Source organism: Clinocottus analis, unplaced genomic scaffold (genome assembly GCF_023055335.1).
Source record: "Clinocottus analis isolate CAN_PGR_092001 unplaced genomic scaffold, fCliAna1.0.p SCAF_16, whole genome shotgun sequence".
Classification (NCBI taxonomy): domain Eukaryota; kingdom Metazoa; phylum Chordata; class Actinopteri; order Perciformes; family Cottidae; genus Clinocottus; species Clinocottus analis.
The window spans coordinates 9,674,103-9,684,185 of record NW_027175887.1 but is presented as its reverse complement, the minus strand read 5'-3'; the positions used below and the strand labels follow the sequence as shown (position 1 = coordinate 9,684,185).

General features: G+C 43.7%; 1 long non-coding RNA gene across 3 annotated transcripts in view; it reads left to right on the top strand.

Annotated features, from left to right (window-relative positions):
- The first annotated feature begins 298 nt into the window (after positions 1-298).
- The window catches only part of LOC137786720 (uncharacterized), a 50,932-nt gene continuing 41,147 nt past the window's right edge, over positions 299-10,083 (top strand). For all 3 annotated transcript variants that reach the window (XR_011077596.1, XR_011077597.1, XR_011077595.1), the window contains exon 1: positions 299-870. This is a non-coding gene — a long non-coding RNA (uncharacterized lncRNA). The remainder of the gene's footprint in view (positions 871-10,083) is intronic.

The window sequence follows — 10,083 nt, the reverse complement described above, 5'->3', positions numbered from 1 at the left end:
TTAAGAATGCATTTAATTGATATAGAGCTTTTCATTATAAGTCACTTCAACAACATCTTCAAAACATCCTAAAAGCTATACAATAAAAGAAATAAAATAATAGAACAAACAAAATCAATACAAACAATACATATAGCACACAGTCACACATTAAAAGCGGTTCATGTTCGCAAACAGTTGGCAGCAACGCCACTAAACTCCACCTACCGTCATGCCTTGCGCGCTTACGTTGGCCGAGGGCAGCATGTGCTGCGCTGCTGTGCTCCAACTATGGCTCAGTGCGGCTCCGGCTCTTCACGGGCGCGCAGCGTCTTGGCTGGTTGGAGCTCCAGCAGGGACCATCATCATCTTCATCGTCATCATCATCGTCGTCATCGCACTGGATCACAAGGAGGAACCGGCTACTTTGAGTATTGCTGAGTGGGAATAATCGCACTGATCGATCTGCTCGATTTCCCCCAGCAGCAGTCAACGTTACTCAAGGATTCTTTGGGCGCATTGAAAGGATTAAATGCTGCCGTTACTGCACTGACACACGTGGAGGAGTTAATAGTGTCATTAACACCGGTAACGCTTTGTGGTGACAACATCTGCTGGATTCAACACTCCAGCTGTGCATCGTCCTGTCGGATATGAGGGAATACTGGCTCTTACGCGGGATGAATGGTGTCCATGTCTTCTGCAGGACAAGCAGTGTGTCTCTTGGGATACTTCGCGTGGCCAAGTGTCACAGATGGTCAACACCATGATATGGTTTTGGAAATCGATATTCGTTGCGCTGGATTTTGGAAAGGAATATCGTGGAATATAATTTGAAGGTGCTCGGCAGAAGTCCAGCTGTTTGGATAATGACTCTCCCTCATCCAGCAGGTACGTGAGAAAAGAGAATGACCTACGAGTTGTACTTTCTTGTCAGAGAGATGTTATGTTATTAAGTGAAATGACTGTCAGACAGTCATTTTCGGAATAAAAAAAAAAATCGGTAAAAAAAAAAAAAACGAAGAAAAATTGATTTTTCAAATTCAAAGTAGTGCCAACTAGGAATACCTAAGTTTCACTGGCTGTTATTTCACAAGCTACTGTCGTCATCTCAAGCTACTGTCGTCATACCCCCCCCTCCCCCTGAAGTTATGGGGTCTAATCTGTGTGTGCGTGTGTGTGTGTGCGTGTGTGTGTGTGTGTGTGTGTGTGTGTGTGTGTGTGTGTTTGTGGAGGTGGGGGCTTGTCAAACCCCTGACCTGCTCCACTTATTTAGGTTCACCTGAGAGCACTGCTCCGTTATTTCATTGCGCTCTCACCCTCCAGACTGACTCTCGCTGATGTTACTATGTTTCAGACGCATGACTTGAATCCCCTCATTTTTTTAAACTGTGTTTATGTCACCCTTCCTTACCCGGACGTCACCATACACCTGCAGTGCCAGGTGTCCACAGAGCATTCGCAGGCTTGTCATACTTTGAGAAAGACCAGGTGCAGTAAAGTAAATGAACAGTGTGTATACAGTAACCATAGCGAGCGACGTGCAGTCCACCCACCTCTCCCACAGTGACTCCATTCAGGTGAGAGTAAATCCGTCTCCAGAAGCTTCGCCCACAGGGAGGGGAGGCTCGCCATGTGAAGCAGCTGTCAGTGGTGCGAGCTGCTGCTACCTGACACATGGCGTGCATCAGAGTATGCACTGTGCGGCTAATACACAAACATATTTGGATGGTGTGTCGGTCCTTCGTTTGAGTGGACCCTGCAGGTGCACATGATCTCACTCGATGGCCAGGTTCATGTGAGAGAAGAGCTTGTTTGTTGGCGTTTCCATCTTTTAATGAGCATGTGGTGACATAATGGCATTGCATTCATAGCAGGTGAAGTTATCGGATGAAGCTTCCAGCTCCCTCTTCCTCTTCCCTCACCCTTCAGCTCTCACTCCCCAATAACGTCCACTTCCTTCGCAATGAAGAATTCCATCTATTGTTGGGGCAGGGGACAGAGCCCCACTATATGTCTGTATACAGCGCAGAGCACAGACCGAGCACCCCTCCCTCCAACTCAGCAGCCCCCATACACCCCCTCCATTAAAAATCTTCTCCAAACAAGACCCCCTTTCTCCACTGAAGAGGGACCCTCTGTCTAATGCCAAGTGACTCTCATGGCCAGCATTGACGGTGGGACACTTGCTTTACAAAAGGAGCTGAAGTGTCAAATAAACTCGGTCAGAGCCCCCGACACACAAGAATTCCTTTATCTGGCACCCTGGGAGGCAGACAAAGACAGACTTTGTGTCAGTGAGCAGGCCTTGACTAAACACTGAGGCTTTTTTTTTTTTATACTCCTCTTCTCACAACTTCTGCCTCTTCTTCCTCCTCCTCCTTTTGTCACTTGAACGGCGGAGCGGGAGCATGTCTGTTGACGTGACCCCGCTCGCCCCGTATCTGTCCTGCACACCGCCGACATCACCCCTGTGCGGTGTGAGCGCCACACAAACACGGATGCACCCATCCACGCCCTTTCGCATTTACACCCGCTTCTCCCACTCCGACTCTCAGACATCAAAGCAGCCAGGATATTTCAGTAAACGTCGTTTTTTTCTTCTTCTCTCTTTGGATACTTTTGTTTATGTCTTGGTGCATGGCTGAGAATAGCAAAGCAGGAATTTTCTTTCTCACAGGGCTGAGCTGTCATACGATATGCTTGTGGTGAACCGCAGTAGAAAGTCATATACACACCACGGTCAGAGTCACTTAACAACCCTGTATTTACTCCACTCAACTTTTTCAAGGAACTTTCTCATCACTTGCATTCAGATTCAGCTGCATTGTCTTCTGTTATACTTCAATTCAAATGTAACGAGCTCCTTACGCCTTCAGTTTTAGCAGTTTTTCACAAGCTGTTGGAGGATTAACACAAGTTTACGTTACTTAAAAATGTTACATGGACAAATCCAGTAACACACACTGAAGAGTAAACAGACACACACTCTTTCCACACCAGTGGCGTAATGCAGTAATTCCATGGAGCTCTATAGTCTGCTCCTTGAAGTTATAACCTCTGCGTGGAAGTGCTGGAAAATGACCTAATGCAGCGTTGAGACAGCGCTGGAGCAGCATCACTGAGTTATGGCCCAGAGCTAATGCTAATGCTAATGCTGGCCGGCCGCAGTGACACATGTGCATCAGGCCCCCAGGCATGCTAACGCAGGCCTGCCACAGAGCCATAGTCCCCAGCACAGTGGTTTAAGGTAAACAGATCGAGTTGCTGTGGTCGAGCGTGTTAATGGTGTGTTTATGGGCTTAAGTTGAGTGGTGATTTATCATGTCTGAACTCATGGCTCACCTCGGGTCCTTGCCCTTGATCAAGCTCGGTATCTGGTGTGTGTGCGAGTGTGTGACATTGCACGCAGGTGACAACGCTGACCAAGCGCCGTGACCTCCTGTGAACCGTGCGCCGGTATCGCGGGCCGCTTGAAGGGATGTGGAACGCAATAGAAACTTTTATGACGCATTAATTACACCCTATTGTTGTTGCCAATGTGCCCCTAAGCATTACCTCATCGGGTCTGCGCGGGCACAGGGCTAGAAGTGCAGGAAAATACCCTTCAAGCATGAGTATCAGATAACCTTTTAATGAGCGCCATGAGAAATATCAGGCAGGTAAAAAAAAAAAAAAGGCTGTTGTGTATCCTTTCATATAGAGCACCACTTACAGGCAGTTAGCGTGTGTGTGTGTGTGTCTGTGTGTGTATGTTTAGAATGGGCTCTAAAGTTTGTCTGAACAGGAGAACTGTCATTTATTAGTAGTGCAGGAACAATGGGGAGCTTGTCTCCAGGGTGGTGGGGGCCAGGGGAGGGTGGCCTGAGATTGGGCAGCAGCCTCTGACCAAGAACAAGCCTCTGTCTGATGGAGAGAACTGCTGACCCTTCCTGAGTAAAATGGCACCTTTGTTTCGAGGTGTATGTGTTTGTGCCTATGTGTTTATGTGTGTGTGAGAGGGAGAAGGAGAGAGGTTTTGAAAAGCTGGGAGCACTGTGTAAAGTGTTTTTTTTTTTTTTTCTCTCAGCGCTTTCCCTCCATTTGTGTTTTTTTTTTTCTTTCTTTTTCTTCGCTGTTCTGTGATAGATTAGAAGGAACATGTGTAAGAAGTGGGGGGGCAAATTAACTAGTTATCTGGCACATGACTACATCATGACATGTCCTTTTGTGAGCAGTCATCCCCTTCATAATTTGAAATACATTAATGCAATGTAGTGTTTTAAATACTAGACTTTAAGACCTTGTACTTGTACTCAAAATGCTGAACAGAGGTGCCTTCATTAATACAAAACAGAGTAGCATATCTGTCATGCTACACAAAGCTAGAGACCTCTGTGATGCTACAACACCAGGCCGCCCCTTCAAATTAATTAGCTATTTTGTGTTGTCCTCTGGCCTGTTGCCACAGTCTGTGTGAGGCTTTCTCACTGTAACGATGCTCGGAGGGAGATATGCTCTGTTTAAACAGGGGGGTAAAGCAATAAACGGGAGGAGGTCTAAATACTGGGGCGTAATGGCAGCAGATTGCCGATTTCCGACTGGGAAACCACGACTTAGTGTGTGTGCGTGTCTGCGAGCGTGTGAAGGAGGGTGTTTATCCTGCTTTGGGAGTTATCAGGAAGTGGGAGGCTGAGAGAGACGGACAGCTTGTGCTCGAGTGAGAGTGTGGCAGGGTGCTTTAGAGGAAGTGGTGAACATGAGTGGGGATTCTTCACAAGGATGCCTCTGGGTCTGGCATTTAAAGCGTGCCGTCTTTGATGAACCTCGCTCTGCACCTGGCGTTCAGACCTCCCCTGCCGTATGCTGGCCCGACCGTTCCCCATTGAGCGATAACATCTGACACGCTTCTCTCTGACTGTCATTTAAATCCCGTCACCCCTCCTGTCCTTGACCGCCGGTGGAAGAGCGCACAGCCACGCTGCAGGAATACAGACGAAAGAGAGCAGTGGAGAGATGGAGAGCACAGAAAGGTGAGTGGAAGACGAGCCCCCCCTCCCCCGCCCTCCCTCCAACACAAACAGCGAAGACACACAGTGCAGCACAGGGGCATCTCTGTCGGCCCGGCTGCAGACAGACAGCACGCCATTCAAACTTGGCTCAGCCACAGGAAGGCTGCACGCAGCACCCGCCTCTACCAAGACACTTTGAGTTTGGAGAAGAGTAGTGAGTAAGAGATGCTAAAAACAGGCTACTGGCATAAGGTTTGCGGCGTAGAAGTGCATGGAAGTTGGTTATTCTTCCCCATTGTGATACAGTAATTTGACTTTGTAGCATGTGGGTGTTATTCCTCATGAAAAACCTAGGTGTATTGTGGGTGTTCTTAAGGTGTCTTCTAGACCTCGAGCATCTTTAATGATCTTGGTTAAAATACCAAACGTTCCTTCTCTTGTTTTCTTTCAAACTGACCTCAATTGTTCTTTTGGTGCTTTCGTTTTGGAGGGAAAATTCCTTCCTTTGTGTTCCCCTCGCACAATGTCGCATTCCAACGAACCTGTGACCATATACGTCCTTTACTTTTGCTGGGTGTGGGTCGACACGGCAACGCCACCGCATTTCAGCGAGTCACACCTACACAAGTTAGCCATCCTCGTTCAGGAGTTGTTTTTTTTTTTTTTTTCCATTCGATCCACTCTTTCACTCTTCCCTTTTCTTTGGTTCCCAGTGGGAAGGATAAAGAAGACATTTTCAGTGTGAAGAGGGGCGTGAAATTTCCTCTGTGACCTCCCCGGGACATGACGGACCACCAGGCTCCTCAAACAAATGTGTGTGTGTGTGTGTGTGTGTGTGTGTGTGTTAAATCCTGTGCTTGTGTGTAAAAATCTGTGTAAAGCTCGCTGACAGATTTTCATTTGTGTCTGCTTGAACGAGGTGAACTTACACTGCTTTCCCCACAAAAAGTTGAATGATGTTGGATTAACTTGTGCACAGGAATGATAGTTCACATAAAAGTAGTACAGGCCCCGAAGATTGTGAGGTCCGAGGCTGTCGTATTAGGCCTCTGTGTCAGGTGGTCAAATGATCCCTGAGCTTCTGAGAGACGTGCTGTTGAAGTGGCTGTCAGTGTCCCCGACCAGAGGAACAGATAAGCACGCAGTGCCAAAGCGCTGTAACGACAGCTAAACCGACTGGAGGCCGTCCAGACGTCAGGCTGTCATCACAAGCCATCACTCATTCAACAGGCGGTGGGAAAGAGACGAGCGTCCCTGCTCTTCAATAGGCGGAGGGTTAAAACGTCAGAACTAGCTCATGGACGATACATAAAATGGTTTTATGACAAATTGACATTGATTTATCTTTTCTCTCTGTATAATATTTCATTGAGAATGGCGGTGATGTTATTGCTGTCCCTGGTTGACGTGTTCAGTCGCCTTTGTGTATTTGTGAGACTCTGCTGCACCCTTGTGGACAAAGTAGGCAGTGACAGACTGGTAGTTTTATGGGCTGCGTTCTCTCTGTTGGGCACTAAGGATCTATGGCGCCAAAAAACCTTAGTTAGGACATAAAGGATTTACAGGAAGCTCTTTGTGTTTACAACAATAACTGTCAAATAATCACAGTTAGGTGTATTATGCATAGTCATATAGAACATAAAAGTTCTGTATTTAATATAATAATATAATTTATATATATATATATATATATATATATATATATATATATATATATATATATATATATATATATATATACATATATATATATATATATATATATATATATGTATATATATATATATATATATATATATATATATATACATACATATATATATATAAAGGTTTTTGCCTAAATTCCTATGTTGTACTAAATGCAGAGTGTGTACAACTCATCACACCGTTGTGAGGACTTCTTGAACAGTCTGCGCTTCTCAGTAACACATTTATGTCACTTGGCAGTAGCTTGTGTATCAGATTTGTATTCAGATGTCATGAATCTAACTTTGTATTATGAACGACACATTTCATCCAAAAACAATTTATACATTTAAGTATTTTCAGAGATTTTGCAATGTTTAAACTGTAATAGTTATATTTTGGGTGGGTTTATGTATTCCATTGTAATGTGGGTTGAAGTATTTAATGCCTGGCATTTATTTTCATGTTTAGGTGGATGCATGGCTGTTTTTATGTTAATATTTCAATATTATTTTCACACACATACCACATAAGCAACAAAGGCATGTCCTGATCATTAGTGACCACTAGAGGTCAGTGTTTGTTCCTTGGAGAGAAGGACTCCACTGCTGGATTATTTCCATATACACTACAGGCCTCCGGTCATCAATATAGTGTTGTCAATGACAGCATGTGTGCCCGTGTTTTAGTTAGAGGTCTGCATTGTGTGGAAATATCACACAATACAGACTTTAGGTCAAATCATGTTGCTGATTCTTTTGCTTGATTTTCTGCTCTCGGCTTGACTGCAATAGAGCTTCATTCTTTTCTTGGTGTTTACAATAATAATAATTTCGTAGTAATCACTTTGTGTTAATATAATACTTTTCTTAACATGGTTAGAAAGTAACCAACATGAAAAACAAAAACAATGATATAATAAGAGACAAACAATAAGGGTAATAAAATAAAGTAAATCAAACCCAGCAAGTATAAATTAATTTTTCAGAAAGGATTCAAAAGATGCAGTTAAAGATGTTAAAGATGCAGCCATCTCTGATCTCAATAGTGTTTTTACAGTCGGGCACATAGATAAATGAATATGGTAATTAATATATGCATAAGGTACATAACATCCAGACATGTGGCTCGCACAGAAGTCATGTGTTCGTATTTGTTGGTGTCTGTTAAACTCTTGTGCGGCTGCGTTGTGCACCAGTTGTGTGAGTGTGAAGGGAGTGCAGGCTGGTGCCAACATGAGCTGCTTTACAGTCGGACACAAAGCTGGGTATCATTCACAAAATAATGGTTCTGAATGATCTGGCTGAGAGGAAGCATGCATATAGAAAACAACAGATGCCCCAAAACACACCGTGAGAAACCAACACAAGGAAAAGGATCACTTGAGGAAAGAGCCTTTATTAGCAGAGAAGGTTCTATTGGAGAGGTGAGAACGTAACAGGTTCCCTTTAGAACCACACGTTTCCAGTGGAGGATCGATTGTGTTGAAAGCAGCCCTTGACTGTGAAAGCACAAGGACTGAGCAGTCGGCTCTGGTGCGGGTAAACGTAAGACCTTCACAAGGGCTGCGTTTGTGCCGCGTGAGCGATAGAACCTGACTGAAAATATTCAAAGAAAATGAAAGATGACACAAAAAATATTATTGCGACTTATAAAAGAGATTAATTGGGTTAAAATGACTTTCTCCAGCAAAGAAGAAAGAAGTGATGATTAAGAAATTGGTCTGTGATAACAGAGTGATTTTTAAATTTGTTTTAATGTTCATTAGCATTTTAATAAGTGCACACTTGAGACCATTTCGAAGGAGGTCTGGGAACAATTCCCAAAAAACTAAAGGACCAATTGTGGGGAATATTTCTTTTAAAAACGTTCAAACTGGTCATATTAACTAAAACACCGGTGGAGGATTTAATCTTGAAAACTAATTTACATCTAGTGTTGAGCTCTTCATGGTTTGAAACTGGGTGAACTACAATCTTGTAATATAACGCTGCTACAGTTCACTACGCCAGCCACAAGGTGTCGCTCTTGCACAATGCTGTGAATGGGTCCACAATGTTCTCTTGTGGTCTACAATACATGAGCGCTTCTCTACTTTTGTTTTCTCAGAACTCCACAGTGATGATCAAATGTATTATCAATACGCACATGTTGATATCTTCGACGTGTTACTGTTTAGAAAAAAGATGAAAAGCATTTGTAGAACCAAAAAAAAAAAAATCTCCTTTTACTTTGCTAGAGTTATTTCACAGTTTCCTTTGCATATCTACTTTTGAATATGTTTAGTAAAGTTAAGCTCTCATTAGAGGCAGGTTGCACGTCTGTAAATCTCTCCAGTGGACTAAAGGTTAGTCTCATGTTGAATCACTAGATGGCAATGTGGTAACACGAAACATGGCTCCCTCTCTGAAAAGTAAAAGCTACTTGCATGTCGGGGTCCCTGTGATCTACGGAGTAATGGATGTAGATTGGCATTATTATCTTCTTATTGCTCCTCAGTCTAGCTCATCTCCCTTTGAAGATCAAAGTGGCCGTGAACCTCTGTGCGCACCGATGCTGATAAACCCAGCGTGAACTTCAATAAAGCCAACTGTTCACTGGACATCTTTCGCTCCAAACCCTCTCATGGCCTTACAAGTTGAATTGCTGTTGAACCAGCAGTCAACTGTTGTGCGCCACTTCATGTTGATTGCTCAAAGTAAGAGATTTCAGAGTCATTTCAGCAAAGGGGATGGCATTTTAAGTGTATGAAAGTGTAAGAAGAAACAACCGAAGAGCTAAATATTCGTGAAAAAAATTGATCGGCAGCCAGTCTGACGGTTTGAATCGTGATCCAGAAACTTGGCAAGTCCTTTGGCTCTTTGTTGGCTTCAATTCCTCTCATTGCAAAACCCAGAGAATGACTGAAAGAAAGATACAGGTGACATGCTGAAGGAACAGGTGGGGCAGCTTATGATTGGGTGACATAGCTCGAGTATAATGCCACTTACAGTTTAGTTCCCACAGGTGTCCTGTATGAGTGTCCTAATATTTCAGGTATATCTTGGGCGCATCCTGTTCAGGTATTCATAAATACTGTTTTGTTATTGTTCCATGCATGTGGTTGAACTAATAAAAGTTATCTGAGTCCAGACCTGTATGAGATGTCTGCAAACTCAAATCCTTGAAACCACTGTTGAAACATGACTATTTCATTTCATCTGCTCCTGATTAATCTCTTTTAAATTAATTTCCTTTTGATTACCGTTCCCGAGCGAGCAACAGCCTTGTGCAAGCTTCCACTACATTTTTTTAACGTTGACCAATTGGCTTTCAGCACTTCAGATGTTAAGAGTATGTAGTTATTCTGGTTCCTGTCAGTTGCAGATCATGGTAAAGAGAATCATGGGAAGAAATGTTCGTAGGTGGGTTGTTCCCTGTGTGTTGT